The 17,949-nt window shown below is 40.0% G+C and overlaps 1 pseudogene; it reads left to right on the forward strand.

Moving 5' to 3' along the window:
- Positions 1-17,949, forward strand: part of LOC139720462 (transcription factor AP-2-alpha-like) — a 141,688-nt pseudogene that overhangs the window by 14,483 nt on the left and 109,256 nt on the right.

Below are 17,949 nucleotides of genomic sequence, written 5' to 3' on the forward strand. Positions count from 1 at the left end.
TTTCCTCATGGCAAATGAAATATTTGTTCTAGTAATTGCATGTTTACTGCAAGAATTAGACCAATGTTGTCGGTTCATGGAGGGTGAAGAAAAAAAAATAGAGAGGGGAATTGGGGGAACACGTCAGCCCTGAATGTTGGGCAGAAGGAGCTTTTCTCACACAGTTCATTGGTGCTGAAATCGGCATTTAGCCTGCCACCATGTGTTGTTAGCATTATTGCCTTGTCCTTGTACTCCCTCTATCTCATCCCCCCTCTCTCTCCTTCTCCTTCTCTCTCTTCTCTTCTGTCTATCTCTCTTCTTTCCTCACTCTCTACCGTCATAGTGTTCCTATCCTTTCAGCGTTGGAAAGGCTAGTCAGTCAATACTACATATTTTTTCTATTTGCCGTATGGATCAATGCTGGTCTTCTCGCTAGGGCGGACACTCAGTCACTGCACTCCGACCAGCTCTGGAGGCCCGACGCGAGAAAAATGACGCTTTACCACTCCTTCTTCCCCCTCCGTTTGCCCCGGACGGATAGAAAAGTACAAAGCAAAACGCAGACTCACATAACGGTATACGGTCTGACATAAGACACATAATGATTTCTGCTATTTGTTTACCTCTTTCTCTCTCTCTCTCACACACACACACACACACACACACACACACAAACACACACACGCCGTGGTCCACCTTACTTTCTTGGAGTTATTAAAGTGCAGCTCAACCTACAAATGCAGTTAATAATCTCGCTATGGCCACATCATATTAAGCGCCTCTGCTGCATATTTTCTTTCTCTCGTTTTTTTTTTTCGCACCCTCCCATATCTTCGTGTGTGTTGGTCCAAGTACATTTCTCACACGTTTACTCCCCGTTTTGCGGCGATTGAATTTCTCTGGAGAGAATCTGCTTCCAGTGTCTGCTATCTCCCAGACTCCCCTGTACTCCCAAGACGAGAGAGAGGTGGGAAATGACAGTAAATATTTGGGGTTCCTGTCCATATGAAGAAGGGTACACTCCCGGAAATAAAGTTCATTTCAGCCCGTCGCTGCAAAGGGGAGATTTACGTTCCGAGCGATATGCTCCTATTTCAAATTCGTCATGATTTCCTTGACTGAATATATGCTTAAGTCGATGTCTAACACACATTCTATTCATTGATAATATTTGCCATAAGGCAATTTAATTTCATTTTTCATTTAGGAAATGGGTGCTTTGCTTTTGGTATGCACTCATGGGAAATCAAACCTATTATTGTTGTAGTTTTCTTATCGTCAATCCTAAAAGTTGATACTAGCAACAGACACCTTGAACACGAATATATTTGATGATGAAAATAATGCATGCCTGGTCACGTGACGAGTTTGTGAAGGTGAGGACGAAGGTCATGACAAGTTTAGTCCTGCTAAGCACCTAGCAGCAGGTTTTGCGATGAATTAAACACGAAGATGTATCGGTCGACTTTGGCAAGACGTAGCAGCTTGAACCAGACTGTTGCATCATTTATCAAGAGCTCTTCTCTTCATTATATCCGCAGTCCATTTGCCCACCCCCCCCTTTTTTTTTAAATCACAACTTTCACGGGTCTCCTTGGAGGTACGGAAGTATAATGCTTACATCCAAAACGTATTTACATTAAACTAACAGACTCGTGTGCATTAAAACAAACCTCTGAAGTTAGAGACAACAGAAATAACCCTGACATGAAATGCCAAAAGGGAAGGTTAAGTGATCAATTTTCCGTCTCATTCACGATTCCGTGTCGAACACGTTATTTCTCGCCATCCCTCTCCCTTCTCGCCTTCTACATCTCCCCTGCCTCGATCTCTGAAGTCAATAAATCTGCAATGAAGAGGCTCAGCACTAGGGTGCTAGGTGGCAGTTGACAGGGATATTTAGTGCCTCTTCTCCCCATAACTCTGGTTCTCTGCCGATGTTTCTATTTTACGAGCAGCAATATCTAATGGGTCAATTTTCTGCGAGTAGTTCACTGCAACAACTGGCCCACAAATCCTTCATAGTTCGTGTAGTCCCTCTAGAGAGCCGTTCTCGCGCCAAACCGATTGAGGGGAAAAAAATACATGGTCTTGGATTTGACAACTGCCGGCGCAATACGCTAAAGAGACGTTATATTTTTGGCGGCCTTCGACAAGTACAGATTACTTATGGGGCCTGTAAAACAACAGGCGGGCGGAGCACGGCCATATATCTCAACACCACCTCGACGGCATACTTGTCGGTCCGGTTTTAGAACTTGATTTATGGTCGATGGCGCGCAGTGACAGTAAAATATGACTTTCGTTCGCGTGGCAGAAACGCGTGAATCCGAGTAGAGATGTTCAGAGGCTTTCTCCCCTCCACTTGTTTCTTACCGCCTCCTCATTCATCGTTTTTCTTCCATTTTTAATGATTACGTTTTCAACGGTGTTTGTTACCCTGTCGTCATTGCATGAAATGACCATTTTATTCATCGGTTATATGTTGTTATCAAGAGAAGAAGGGGATGAAGGAGGAGGAGAAGGAGGAGGAGGAGGAGGAGGAGAAGAAGAAGAAGAAGAAGAAGAAGAAGAAGGAGAAGAAGAAGAAGAAGAAGAAGACGAAGAAGAAGAAGAAGAAGTGCTATTGGTAGCAGAAGTAGTAAAGGAAGGAGAATATGAATAGGAAGAATAACAACAGCAGGAAGTAGAACAATGAGAATTACGCTCACAACAGTTGTTCAGTCGTCATGTTTTCATCATGGTTGCTATTATTGAGCAAGCCGATAAAGGTGGTAGCAAGTCTAGATTTAGGAGAGTAAGAAGACAAAGAAATATTCAGACAATTATAGTGAGGAACGTCAGTAATAATACCAAGAGAACATCCCCATCAGAGATGAGGTGGTCGAGGGCTATATTCTTGTTTTTTTTTAATGAAATGCGGAATGTGGAACATGGTATATGGAAAGAAACGTATCAATTATAAAGAATTTGTAATTTACTCGCACTGCTGTATTGTAGATTCCTCAATCATCTATCTTAGTACTGGTTCTTCATTTTAGAAGACACCAACTGTATTTATGAGAATTTTTTTTTCTGTCCAATGTTCTCCTTCTGAGTTGGATATTGCAGTTTTAGCTTTGAAACAGTTTTAGCTTTGAAAGTAGAATTGTCAATAAGTGAATGGTATGCAACCTTTATAATTGTACTTATCCTACATTCCTGAATAAGCATAATATTCCCGTGTAGCAATTTGATAGACAAATACATGAGATTTAGACAGATTTTTTTTTTCAGCGTACAAAGTTAAAAGGAAATTTGAAGAAATTTGATAATCACACAACCAGCGGATATGCCAACAATACGTTTGTACATCAGGACACCATGATTGGACACAAACTTTCAACCAACAATTATATTATCATTTCTATGATTATTTTGATTTATCTATTCAATAATGAGATTAGTTCTTGTGCTTGTAAGTGTGATGGTGTCATAGCTATGTTGAGTACATGCTAGTATTAATCTATTCACTACGGGAACATAATAAGTCATGCAGAGATACCAACTGTTACTTTTATGCAGTATTTGAGCTTTTTGTTAAAAATACTGCAGATTTCATGGAAAATACTGTTTCTCCCCAAATTGTGTTACTACACCTGTCCGTCACAAGAAAGGTAGAAATACTCGTTTTCAACCAAAAAATACACCTCTTCAGCCCTCAGAATACCGCGATACTATTAACAATGTTGGCATTTCTAGTCATGTACGAAGTTTGCGGAATTTTACGGTATCGTACGATTTGTTTAAGTGTTGTTAACTCTCGATGAAAGTTCATTACCGGACTTTTTATAGTCTCTCCTGACACGAATCTAACGGCGAGGAGATATAACCAAACACTTCTTCAGGCTGTTCTGCCCTTTCAACCAACGAATGTGAGGTCCTGGAACACACTCTGCACATGAGGTCATGGTTTGTGACGTAGAATCTTATTCTCACGTCTTCCCTTGTTGCTCATGACAGACATCTGGACACGGATAGCCTAGCTAGATCTTAGCTGTCCATGCAACTCTCTCACTATACGCAAAATTTGTCAAAATGGTCTAGTTTGATGTTGTTTTGTTTTGCGATTCTCTTTTGTGTTTTCTTCCATCATTCTCTATAAAGAACAAGTTAGTTTTCGACTTAATCCTTCACAGCCGATAAAGGATGACTGAAAAAAGTATTGAGTATTTCAGAGTTCTGAAATATATATTTCTTCTCCACCATATCAATAATTCAGTAAAGTCCACTCTCAACGGCCGGCCGGCATCTTATCTGCACAGAAAATCTGTCTCGAGGGTACGTTCATTCAGACAAGGATAAGGCAACTGCAGAATAAAAGTAAAAACAAAATAAAAAAACGATAACAAACCAAAATAAAATTTCAGGGAAACAGCATCAGTGTGATTTTCCTGATAGTTTTGGACTTGAGAATGCATGAGCTGCAAGTACACCTGAAAAAAAAAAAAACACAAAAAACAACTGAACTCGTCATTATTCCTCTTTCTTTTCTCTCGGATATAGCCCGGACGTTGCTCACCATTATTACTAGGGTAATATCGTGTCGTGTAGATCATCATAATTCCTCTGTTTACGCCTTTATGTTTTTGTTTGTGTTGTTTTTCTGTCATGGTTTTTCGCTGTATGTGTTCTGTAAGAGGAATGAGAGTGAATGGGAATACGCGGGGTCTGCTCTTGAATACCACCCTGTGTTTTGTACAGAAGAGAGGTTGTTTTTGTCTTGCTTTGCTCTGTTTTGGTCTTTTCTGTTTTGTTTTAGTAAAGTAATGTCTTCAGCACTATTGAGGACATAGCTCTCATAGTTGGCAGACAAACGGCAGAAGGCATATTAACATTGAGCAGAGCGCCTCAAGAAATTAGGGGCACGCTTGGTAGGCCGAGACAATTCTCGCCGTGAGCGCTGGGGACGAATACAACCCCGTCTGGTATTGGGACGTTTGCTCCTACGCTGGAGAGATAAATTTTCATTAAGACTCCAAAAAAAAAAAAAAAAAAAAAAAGCAGCCAGACCTTCCTTTTCGTGAGGACGATGGAAGGAAGGATGAACTAATGATCGGATAAAATGGTCATCATTAAGTCTTGCTAAACAAATTGGAAGATCAAGGGGGAAGGGCTAGGGGTGGGGTACAACGACGAGGTCAAAAGTACAAACGTCTGCCCTCAACTACCCCCTCTGCCCCCCTTCAGCTCACCCCCTCCCTCGTCTTTACCCTCCCCGTTTCCCTTCTCTTCCGGACAGTCTTGTGACATTCGGGCTACGAGTTTGCTCATATGAAGTGATCTATTATGCCTGTTTACCTGCCTAATGGCACAATGAATTCGTCGTCTTGCTCCCCACACCATCACCGAGACTCGCCATCCTACACCATATGTGTGTCGTCTGCATGGGCAGCACTCGGCTGCTGGGAAGCGAGTGGTGCGGGTCTAATACCATCAAGGAGCTGCGACCATTTAGGTAATGAGCGCAGTCCATGCTCCTCGCGAACGACTTGTAAACGGGATTTCATGATGAGCGGCTATAACGACCATGAGTAATGCGCGTTACGACAACGGAAAGGAGCAGACAGCTCTCAAGAAGGGAAGGTTAGGAAGAGGAAGGTAGAAGACTGAAGAGGAGATAGATAACTACAGAAAGGAAGAAGAAGGAAAGGAGAGAAGGAAGGACATGTCGGGACGGAAGAAAGAGTAAGGATGCGTGAGTGCAGGGATCGCAACGGGGCAGGTGGTGGAACTCATAAACGGCCGTGTATTTCACAGTGCTATACTCTCCCCCCCCCCCCCCCCCCTCCTCGTATTATTTACCAGGGAAAATAAATGTGAACGATTCGCTTATCACAGCTCGCTTAATCTATGCCCAACTATGGCTTGTTGCTCTCAGCAATTATTATGGTTTTTGCCGCACGAGAAAAGAAAAGGAAGATGAAAATGACAGAATAATCAGGACAGGATACATAACGTACCAGGCTTACAGTCATTACTGGTCTTAATACGTACAGCAGGAGCTATCCCACAATGCAATTGCAGACGCCGAGTTCTCGCGATGGCGATGCGTAATATAGGGGCTTAACCAGACAGCGATGTTCAATATTTACGAATATTAATTTTAAGGGGATTTGAGTGCGGGAGAGGGAACAATTGTGATGATTACACACGCATAATGAGGTCAAGGTCTAATGCTGCATTGCTGTGCGTTCTTGCCTTGTTTCTACACGTGGTCGTCGGCACCGCGTTGATTTCTACCATTTCTCATCTCCTTCCAAATAGAAATGGAAAGCATCATTCTTTTTAGGTGACGTAACAAACGACGATGCAGCGGCTGCTTCATTCACTTGTCCAATGGATGCACATTCATTCATGTAGAATATGTTATGTGCACTAAGCGTCACAATCATCGGCCTAGCGCAATTAGACAGACCCTTGTAGCCTACATCTATCAGCGTTTGACCACATACAATTTGCATCCTTGGATTGGAATTCTCTACGGTGTTGCTATTGGGACATGTTAAGGGTAGCCTACAGCTGCATCTATGATAAATCGTCCAGCGACGTGTTGCACAGCGATCTATCACCATTTCTGCCATTCATCGAAAGGGATGTCTTAACCCTTATGTGTGCTTTGCCTGCCAACTGACACAGAAAACCACATAGCTTTGTACACTCTGTCCAAAGTCTATGGCACAGAAGGGGTTAACGTAGGCGTACGATGTGTATATCTACATGCTGTTTGGAATGTGGGGCTGGAACTGTAATGTATCTACTAGAGTCTATAGAAAAAATGATTACACAGAAGGGGAACTTTACAAAATGCTTTCATAACGAGTTTCTGATGTATCGAATAATATCATTCTGTTGCCCATTCTTTATCCGTTCTACCTCAACTTTCTCTCTGTCCCTCTATTTCATTTTCGTCCATATTCGTCTTCTCTTCCCCTCTCTCTCTCTTCTACTTTTTTTTTTGTGTGTGTGTGCACTGCCGCGCTTTTATGTATGTCGTCTGCGCGATTTTCCTTGATGTTGCCGCTCCGTTTGCTCGACTATTCCGTGTTGACACTCATCACGGCCGACTTGCAGCCCGGAGTTTGCCCGATCGGATTCAGTTACGCACCGCAACCGGCCGCTGCCATCAGAAGCAATGAGCAGGCACACAGCTTTATTCCCAACCTCGTGCCAATATTTCCCTTTCTTTCCCGCTCTTTTCCCAGTCATGTGCTCTTGATTCTAGTCCTCGGCATTGGCATATGATTCCCGAACATCTGTAAGGGAAACACCGAGCGTTTTGGTAGGGAAAGGAGGGGGGAAAGACCCCCTGTAAAGGCGGGCATCACATAGAATATGGATTGAGCCTACACAAACTTGGCAAGTCGTTGGTACTTTCCTGGTGAAAATGATACACATGCTGTCCTAGGTATGCATTCTTTTCAAGTGCTACATATCACCGGGAAACTGCATTTTCTCCCTTTTGACTACAAAGACTGGCATATCTGGCGAAGTCAACGGCGTGAGTCATAAGTTACAAGAAATAATTTTCGCGTATTCACAGTCTTTACGGATTTTTGATTATTTTGTTTGATTCGAGATTGAAGGGAGATGTTTGGTCCACGGTATGATCTTATTGTTATGCTCTTCACAATACCACGATGGGGAGATAATAGTTTGAATGATTAGGTCGAGATCTAGCAAATGACGCACAGACATGAATACGGTGAAATTGGACAGAGGGCAAACGTGGTTATAGCTGTGACGTCATAGAAAGTCTGCCTTTGCGAGCAACCGTAAAAGGAGGAAGCATGTAATTTTCGATCCCGCTTGTTGGAAACTTTTTACCAGCGTTCACGGTCAACCCTTTCCGGGCGTCTTTTGAAAGCAACTGGGCGGAGTATATTAACGCAGCATATGAAGTCTAGTCAAGATAAGCGAAGATAATGGGTCTTAAAACAGGTGCACTGATCTACCAGACACAATTGTCGAGCAGAGGTGTGAATATGCCTTTACGTGTCCTCTCCCAAACTGAGTATCTTTCCAAGTGGTGTGAAAAGGCAAATTGCTACATTTTCTCTCTCCCAGACGATGAACGAACCTGAGAATCGCAAAATTCTGGGTGGGTAAAAATCTCGCTTTTTCTTCGCGCTCCTGCAACCTGCCTGGTGAGCTCGCTCACTGCGTCAGGTGATGCCCCCGTAGAAGGGGGTTGGCTTGGATCCGCCCGCAAAAATGGGCCAGGCATTGTGACCGTATAATGTGATAAGTGGGGCTCCTGCAGTTCGAGACGATTTTCAAGACTGTCACGGCACCAACATTTTCACTAATTTTGAAGTGGCGTCACGGCTTCTCTCTTTCCTCTAATCTGGGTCAAAAGGTGCCAAAGAGGAAAACGAAGAAGAAGAAGACGAAGACAAGCAGAGAGAAAAAGAGAAGAGAGAAAAGGGGGAAAAATGAGTCTTGACTACCAGGAGTTTATATGGAGAACTTGACCAGTTCAATCCCACGCAAGCATCCAGCGATATTCTCAACACCACTTATACAAGTAGGGATCGACGGAAGTTCATACAACAAATCTTGTGAGGCATGCATGGTAAAGATAGCTGTGGTGGGATTAAAGACATGCTCTCATTTCTCGTCATTTCAAACTTGCTTTAATTCATCGACCATCAGAGGAACAATTTCAAGCTATATTCCCCTTCAGCTCCGTTAAGATGTGCATCGTTAATTGAGTAATGACTCACAGTCTACCATTTTGAAAAGGAATATGTAGCCGCAAAAAGTAAAAGCCTATATAAAACACCCAATTTAGCACACGTGCAGCTGAATATAGATTTATGGAAACATAGCTATACCGTGTACATTGCAGGAAGAGGTCTCCGACCTATCGATTATCATCGACAAGTCAATATACATCCAAACAGAATGATAAATCTGTATATTTGCACTTGGGGGTCCCGTTGAAACAGTCGGGAGTGGGGTAAACGACATACATTTGCTATAGACACTGGGATAAACAACATACATCTGCTATAGACATGGGGGTAAAGAATACACGTTTGCCATAGACTGTACGTCAGCTGTATAATGGTGGCATTGGTGTTGGAAGTATAGGATCTGCAACACGCGATGACACGTATAGTAATCCTTTGCGTACGCGTTTCTTGTGCTTACACCAACCAATGCGTGGATCTCCCAGTGTGGAAAGAACGCCATGGGGCTTCCCCTCTCTGCTGCACACCCTGCTATGATAAACATAGGATGATCTAACCATCATTCAGAAGCAACATACACGAGTTTCTTGGTAGCTTGAAATTATCCATAACCTATCTATCTATCCATCTATCTATCTGTCTGTCTATCTATCTGTCTATCTATCTATCTATCTATCTGTCTATCTATCTGTCTATCTATCTATCTATCTATCTATCTGTCTATCTTATCTATCTATACTATAATATTTATCTATCCATCTATACTATCTATCTATCTGTATTCATATGTTTGTCTATATTTCTCTCCCCCATTTGTCGAGATATATGTTTATGAATATATACATAATCTATATCATAATATTTATACTTCTAGGTATAAATATATAGATACATAAACAGACAGACAGATAGAGACACGGAAAGGGAGATAGATGGATAGATAGATAGATAGATAGCTTGATGGATGGATGGATAAATAGACAGCTGTAGCATTTCTACACGACTGTAAGGGCGATAGAAAATTAAAGATAGAATAAATGAATTTGTCCTGGTATAATAATGTTGCTCACTTCCAGTAGGAGTTCAATCTAGTCATCTGCATGTATAAAGTCAGCGTGAAGTCACGTTTCGTGAATTATCACATGACTTTACATAACATGTAAAACCATTTTAAGTCCTAAAGCCTGCAACATCGATTTCCATGGCGGTTATCCCGCAAAGGTGGCGTGTGAACGACCTATTACTCTCTACCAGCAGAAATACCCATGACACTACAGTACGGGAATAATCCTTGGTATGCTTTCATGTTTAAATAGATTAATATTTTTTAATGTTCTATAGTAGCATATTTTGGTAGAAGTCTTCGGTTTTTTGTGTTTGGTTTATCCTTGTTTATCTGCGTGTCTGATCAATTTTGTTTGCTAACTTATTATTCTACTGACACGCAAATATACGATGTCCTGAACACATGTAGGACGAAGTTATCTTTCTCCTAGAAACAAGACGACAAAAAAATAATAAATGCATAATCAATCACATACATATGAAAAGGCGAAAGGCAACATTATGGAAACCGCACGTAGGCTTGAAATGAAAATACAGATTGAGTCACTTGATGAAAAAGTTTCCGTTATAAGCTACCATTGTTATGAAATTCAGCAAAACAAATCCCTGTCTTTTATGGATTTTCAGTTTCCTAGTCCTTATTCCTTTTGAATAATTCAAGACCTGGACATATTTTTTTTCAAGATTTATCCTTCGGTATCGCTTACCTTTTCGCTGAATTAGAGGAGAAATGGCATCCATCTTTGGGTGACACTTGTAGAGTATATCCTACCCAAAATTTATAACATAAATATATTCCGCCCACCATACGTGTATTGCAGTGATATTTATTTCCTTGTTTAAATTTCTGACAATAAAATTTCTTGCTGTTTGTCCTTTTTTAAATTGTCATAACTGGTTTACCGACAACTAAAATAGATTAGGCCTGCATGAAAAATCTTAATCAATATTGTAGGACATATAATAGGTGCTGGTATGTTTGTCGTGTTTGTTGCTTTCTTTTTGGTAGTGTTCGCCGTCCAAACAACAAGAACAAAACACCTCTAAAATCACAAAGGTGGTAAAATTAATAAGTGATCAAAATGGTAACGCAACTGAAAATATTTTGGTAATGCTATGAATGTTTATACAATTTCAGTTTTAAAAATTACCTCATATGAATGTCAATCAAATATAGATATAAACGCACTAACCCCTCCCCCTTCCTAGTATTTGTAAGTCCAAGTTTATTCGAGAGGAAACAGGAAAAGGGCGTAGGATATCAGATGTAATGCTCTCATTATATTCTTCGTCGTAATCATGTAGATTTGGAAAAACTACAGGAAATTATTCAGGTCATTAAGACATCAGGCCAATTATAGAAATGGGTCAACTGAAAGTTTTTCTCTGAGTTGGTCCCGAATCAGACACATTTTTTTTCGTGTAGCATTAATAAGATGTGAAAACAAGTGATTACATCGCAGAGTTGTTGGTGTAACAGGGATTTTCTCATCCAGACCATAGTACTGATTACCTGCGCACAGTGTTTTCTTCGTCCAAATAGAAGTAATGAAATACATTTTGATATATTTTGCTTTGGCTTTTTTTTTCTCAATGGTTTCTGCTATACGCGTGTTCTGACTTTATCTGTTTTCACCACACACTATACAAGTGAAATACCTGGACTTTCAGGGAGCGAATATACTGACATTCCTGTGAACTTTCATCATTTAATCACCATCTTTGATTTAGGCATAACACGCAAACATACAAGCTCAGAAAGGGATTTTCGAGTGTTCTGCGCACGTTCATTAATGGGTGTAGTGAATTTATTACGTGAGATAATTTCTGTCCCTTTTTTAACCATCTTTCTTGCCAAAGAGCTACATTTCTTTGCTTTCCTAGAGGTATTCAACAAAACAAAGAATGCACGGGTTATGGCACACCCCTTCGTAGGAGTCGTTGATCGTCGATGAATAAACTACAGGCATTACTCATTGTCGTGTACAGCTTTTTTCTCTGGGTATCCGCCTTCGAAAAGAGAATTTAGATTAATTCCATTCTCCATTGTATTGATTCTTCTATCTTTTTAATCAAACATTACTCATGTATTTGTGTGATGATAATAAGCAGGGGAATGTTATGTTGAAAATGAAAGGCTTACCAGAGTTTTTGCATCAAAGGATTTGTAACAACATAGATATCATAGGCACCTTAACTAGCTATCAATCTTGAGTATGTTCTGCGCCAGTGAATCAACTTGATTGAACATCCCGGAGAATTTCCTCAAAAGACACCTTTTCAGCCTCATGTTCACAATTGCACTTTGTGCACGGTACGTGTAATTATAATCATACCATATGAATAATCATGGGGATGTAATTAGGGCTGTTTCTAAAAACCTATTTATGAATGAAATATGCAGATAGATGAAAGCTTGGAGAGAAATATAGTGCCCACAAAATTGCTCTGCTAATGAAGATGGTCGCCTGCATTTCCAGTTTCATTCTCTCTCTTTAAACTTAATTCAAAGTGTTCTTTATCGCAAACTGTACCTTCAATATGACATTGTTTTATATTTTTTCTTTATATGTTTTCTTTATACGATCGTATTCCCTCATGCCTCCGTCATGTGCATGAATGCGTTGGAACAATTCGTATAACTTGTGGCATACTGTCAAATTTTGTTTATATATTGCATAGAAAATGGAATGCAGAAATAAACTGAAGTGAAGTGAAGTGAACAAACGAAACACCAGCAATGACCAGTTACATGACAAGAAGCTAATGGTGCGTAAAAGCCAGTACAACTTGATGCTGTCTCGTGGAGGTTGATATGCTTCAAGGTGGCTGTGTTCGTCACGTGACCTTGATCTCACTCGTGTTGTTCATCTTCACATCGTACACCAGATAACCACACTGTTCTGCTATCTATAGCTCTTTCATGTGTGCCACAAGCAAGACCTTAGAATCCTCAAGTTCTGTTTATCTTATAAAACACACTGTGTCCTGGGAATAGCTTCAGGAAATCTGATGGATGAAATGCTCCTTTCAAGAGAAGAGAATTAATACGAGATATGTTATCTTTAGAATGTGTAAAACCGACGATCAATACCCCCACCAGTGACGTCATAATACCGTGACAGTAACAGTTATATCACGTGACAGGAACAGTCGCTATCTTAAGACGCCACGAAAAGGCTTATCAGATTATTTGCTTATATTTAAATAGTCCTATATATTTACTCTTTGATTTTTCGTTGCTGTTCTCTACAAATTTCTCAGAGATGATTCATTTGCTCAAAGTAACTTTGTTTCACTTCGTTCTCAATCACTGGGGCAATGCAGATTACCGAGAAATAATTTCGCTCGTAGTTTTTGACACCTCATAAATGGAAGTTGACCCATTTTTCCTCAATTGAATATTAATCCAAATCTGATGGAATTTTTTAATCTACTCTCGACATTGAATTCCAATCTATAAAGTTCATATTTGTGCTCTCACTTCAATTTAGTCAGTGCGTTCTGCAGACTTTTAAGACACTGTTTCAAACTGTTAAACATGTATTTTCATAATGAAAACAAAAAGAAACACAATATGAAAACTTTCTTCCCCCCCCCCCCCCATCGCCGGGATATATCTGGAGACCTGCTTTCTATCTTCTGCGCTGTCAAAGTAAAACACGACAGCTCAAAATATTCTGTAGACTCAACTCACCTCTTTCAACCCCAATACACAGAAATGACAAAGCATAACAGCATTCTTGCGGTTGTGGTGGACGAAAAAGAAAGCGTTATGTGTATATTGTGTATGTGTGAGTGTGTGTAAGAGAAAGATAGAAAAAAGGGAGAGAGAAACGAATTGTGATGTGATGAGATGGGAACGGACTAGTGGAAGAAACAGCTAGGGTGGAGGATGGGGTGGGGTGGGGCTGTGAGAGGAGGGCTCTGGGATGCCCTCCACCATCCCGGATCACGATAATCAGGCCCAATAAGCTCCTGTAGAAAGCCGATACCTCTTACGATAATCCGCGCCACATTTGCGGACTTGAGGTCTATGAATTGGTACGCGGGAGGGGGTCGCCCTTCGTATAGTCTGCGATATTTCGAGGTGGGCACGGAGGGACCGGGAACGTGGAAAAGGAGAGAAGTTTTGGAAGAGAGAAATCGAAAGAGAGTCTGGCTGACATCCGACCTCGCGCCCTCTTACAGAAAGAGAAGCACAAAATGAACAACGTAAAGACATGACCTCAAGTAACCCCTATGTCATCGCTGGACGTTGGAAGATGCCCGCCTAGCCTTAGCCGACTTCTAGGCGTCCAAGAGATATTGAAATAACAACCAAGAATTCTCTCCTTCATTTTTTTCTTCAAAACTAGCCATTATTTTCCCTTATTTCCCCTCCGTGGTGTTAAGTGTTTTGAAAAGGGGGTGAAATTATTCGTCCCTTTTTTATGTTTCTTATTACTCGGAGGAAGGCGCAGAGAGTGATTCTGATGATTTTTTTCCCCACACTATCGACAATTTGCCGTGCTTGAGAGCAATTGAAGCGAAACATACAAGGTTGTCTCGGGTAACTCTCCCTGTCTCGGTGAGAGTAGAGCCCTCTTCACCTCGGACCTAAAGTCTTTGTTAGTTTGTCTGTCTGTGGGTATAGGGAAGAATATGTCAGATGATATGGGTACTTGATAGATGTTTAGATTCTTAAATAAAACACCTGTTTGGTAGCTGTTTTGGCATAGCTTGGTGGTGATTTGTTTAGATGTATGTTGTGCAAAAGGGTTGTCTACAAATGTTGTTGTCAAAATGTTGTTTATTAGTAGATTGTGGATTGTATGTTAATGATGACTTTAAAAAAGGGTGACTGTAGCAGATGGGGTATAGTTATAAAGAGGTAAATCATTCGTGGCACAACTAGGTGGATAATTTGGACAGATATGATGAAGAAAAGACCATCATGGTAATGAATGTGATTAAGATAATGAATGTTATAATGACAGTGATAAAAGAAGCAGAAGAGGAAGAGGAAGAAGAAGAAGAAGAAGAAGAAGAAGAAGAAGAAGAAGAGGAAGAAGATTTAAGACGAAGGTTAACTTCTAGATTTATCGCAAGTAGTGTATACTGTCCTGTTTGTTTTATATTATATTCAATTAATTTAAAAGCAAGATAGAAAACACACTAGCAACTCACTGAAATTGATAAAATGTTTTATAAATGCAAATAAATAATGAATAACTGTGGTGTCAGTGGTTATGATGACAGTAATACAGATAGGAAACAGTAATAACAACAGTGTTGATAGTAATAATAATGATGATGATGATGATGATGATGATAATAACAATAATAGTAATAATAATGATAATAATAATAATAACAATAATAATAATAGTCAGCTAGTAGTAGTAATAGTAGTAGTAGTAGTAGTAATAATGAAAATAATGATGATAATAATAATAATAATAATGATAATAATAATAATAATTACAATGATAATGATAATGAATGGTAGTAGTAGCTTGATATCTATAATATTTGATATCTTCCTGTTATAATCTTCATAATCCCAGAAATATAACTTATGTTTATGCGCGCAACGGTGATGGAAGAAGTTATGGGAAAAGAAAACTTTATCACCTACTGATGGTTATCAGTGTCAATTATTGAGAAAGATCCGAATTGTGATATCACGGGTTTTATTAAAGGCTTTTATGTCAGTTTTATGCGTCTTATTCTTCCCTTACTTCCTCCCGATGAGGTGACATCATCCAAGAGTATCAGCTATATGGAATAGTCGTAAATTTCCTTCGGAATGGGTATAATGTTTTAAGAGGAGAGCTGAGCGAATCGTAGGATGGACATCTCTGCTTTAAGAATGTATTACTTATTAAAAAGAAATGTAAAGGGGGGAAATCGGCTTTGTGAATGAAGTCTGAATGATGATCCTGTCGTTCTGGAATTAGGGGTGAGACAAATTGTTCGGATATTGCTTGCACTATTTCACACGCTTCTGACACCCGCCCTGGAATCCCATCACATCGATTTGATTTTGAATTTCACACTTTGCGCGTAACGTAATCGCCACGGAGATCAAGACCGAAAGTAAGCTATTAGAACCCTACTGATTCACCTCATTTGGTATTCAATCGCTGTTCGAATAAATAGATGTATTTTTTTTTTATCTTCCTACTCATCCCTCCCTCGTCTCTCTCCGCTCTTGCTCTTTCTCCGAATTTATCTCCAATCATCTTCTATCCCTAGTGACATTTATTGCGAGTTCTGTGCGTTGATGTCTGCCATGATTAATTGTTCTATCTGAGATTAATATCCGTTGTGAATGAGCGTTTGTAAGACGCAGTAGTCACGTGATTAAGTTCCATGGAGTTAACGGATCGTCACTTCACCTCGATTGCCCATCCTTATTCATAGCTTGTCTGTATATCTTGGGAAGTGTCCGCTCGCATTTGTTTAATGGCTGTTGTCTTCTATTCACGAAACTCCAAGAGAATGTAATGACAGGTTGTGTTTGTTGTTGTCTTTGGGGTGTTGCTTTTTACAAGCTTTTCTTGAAGCCAGATATAATGCACATAATATCATATTGCAGGGTCACTACTCTTACAAAGGTCTATCGACCTTTCAAACCAGACTATGTGCGTTATGTAAAGTGCATTATAGAGATTTTAAAGTTTATTAGTTTTCCTTTCATTTATGACGTTCATACATTTACTTGTTGCGCTGGTGTTGCTGAAGCACATTAAACCTCATTCTAGGAATGTATGAAAGTGTCATAAGGTATTATGGGTGACCAATTTCAGGCACTACAAAACTAAGATTTAGATGATTTATTTTGCAGAATGATTATTTAAAATTTGAGAAAGTTTTACAGCCTGTCTTAGATATTCATGATACTCAAACTAGTTTGCATTTTGTTTTATCTTTAATGATATCATTTAGTACGAAAGAAAGGATTAAAGGCTAAATTGTGTAGCACACTGTAATTTTTTTAAAAGAAAAGCCTATTGTACACACGGCTTAAATAACACGTACATCATTTAAAAAAAAATATGCACAAAAGTTTGTTTATATACTTTTTTTTCCCATGTAGGGTTAAAATAAGCCGAATCTAGCTAATTTTAAGCCGAATAAACAAAGCCGAAATACATTGTCAATACAGTCCGAATCATTAAATCCTTTCAATGTTCTTATAGAGAACATTCTCACTCTTTAGCTCTCCACGAACGTTCATGTTGAAGCCTGTGTTATTCAAGACTATGTTGAGATGTGGCTTTCCGCGTGATACTCGACAGTTAGTGCACATTAACTGATTCATTGATGATTACGGAAAATGCGCACGTTTCAGCATTTACTGTGAGCCTAAATTGCGCATTGCCAATGTGTTGCTTAGCAAATCACGTGCAAGTGTTCTTACACCTCGCCAGGCCACCGCAAAATGAAAGTCATTATGATAATGTCTAAGCTCAAAGCTGTGTGTATACATGTTGCTCATCACTGTTCAGATAGTAGGCATTGAGTCCCCTAAATGGCCAGTACATTTGACATTTTACAAGTACCTAGTAAAACATAGAATGCGTTGACGTTCACAGTGTTCAATAAAGTATAAAGCTATGATGATGTCTTTCAGCACAGCACGGAGTTGGTATTCATGTAATTATTATGGGATGTCGGAAAACAAACCAAAATCTAAAGCTGCTTTGGTAAAGGTAGTGGCACTGCATGGGTGTTTGCGTGTTTGTATGTTTAAAATGTGCGGGTGCGCTTTTTGTGCGATCGCGTTCGACTGATGTGTATCCACAAAAAAAGTCGATCATTTTGTGGTAGCTTTATAGACAATGTCACGTGTGAGCAAAGACCTTATGGAGTGACTATGTCTGTATTATTGCATTTGGGTATTGTATGTGAATGCTGGATTGCTGTGTGTGATGGTGTGACTGGTGTGTGTGTGTGTGTGTGTGTGTGAGAGAGAGAGAAAGAGAGAGAGAGAGAGAGTGGGGGGGGGGGGGGGGGGGTGATGAGGACGGAAATGCCAGAATGTATGACAGAAACAATTTGTGTGATATAATATGATTCATTACGCCGTTGGCGATAGATGAGAAGATCACTGACAAAGGGACTAGACGGCCACAAGAAGCAAGTTGCCTTAAAGTTATTCCACATTTTGATCTTCGAG

Source organism: Diadema antillarum, unplaced genomic scaffold (assembly GCF_040938485.1).
Source record: "Diadema antillarum isolate AM-2024a unplaced genomic scaffold, OU_Dant_1.0 scf00000128, whole genome shotgun sequence".
Classification (NCBI taxonomy): Eukaryota; Metazoa; Echinodermata; class Echinoidea; order Diadematoida; family Diadematidae; genus Diadema; species Diadema antillarum.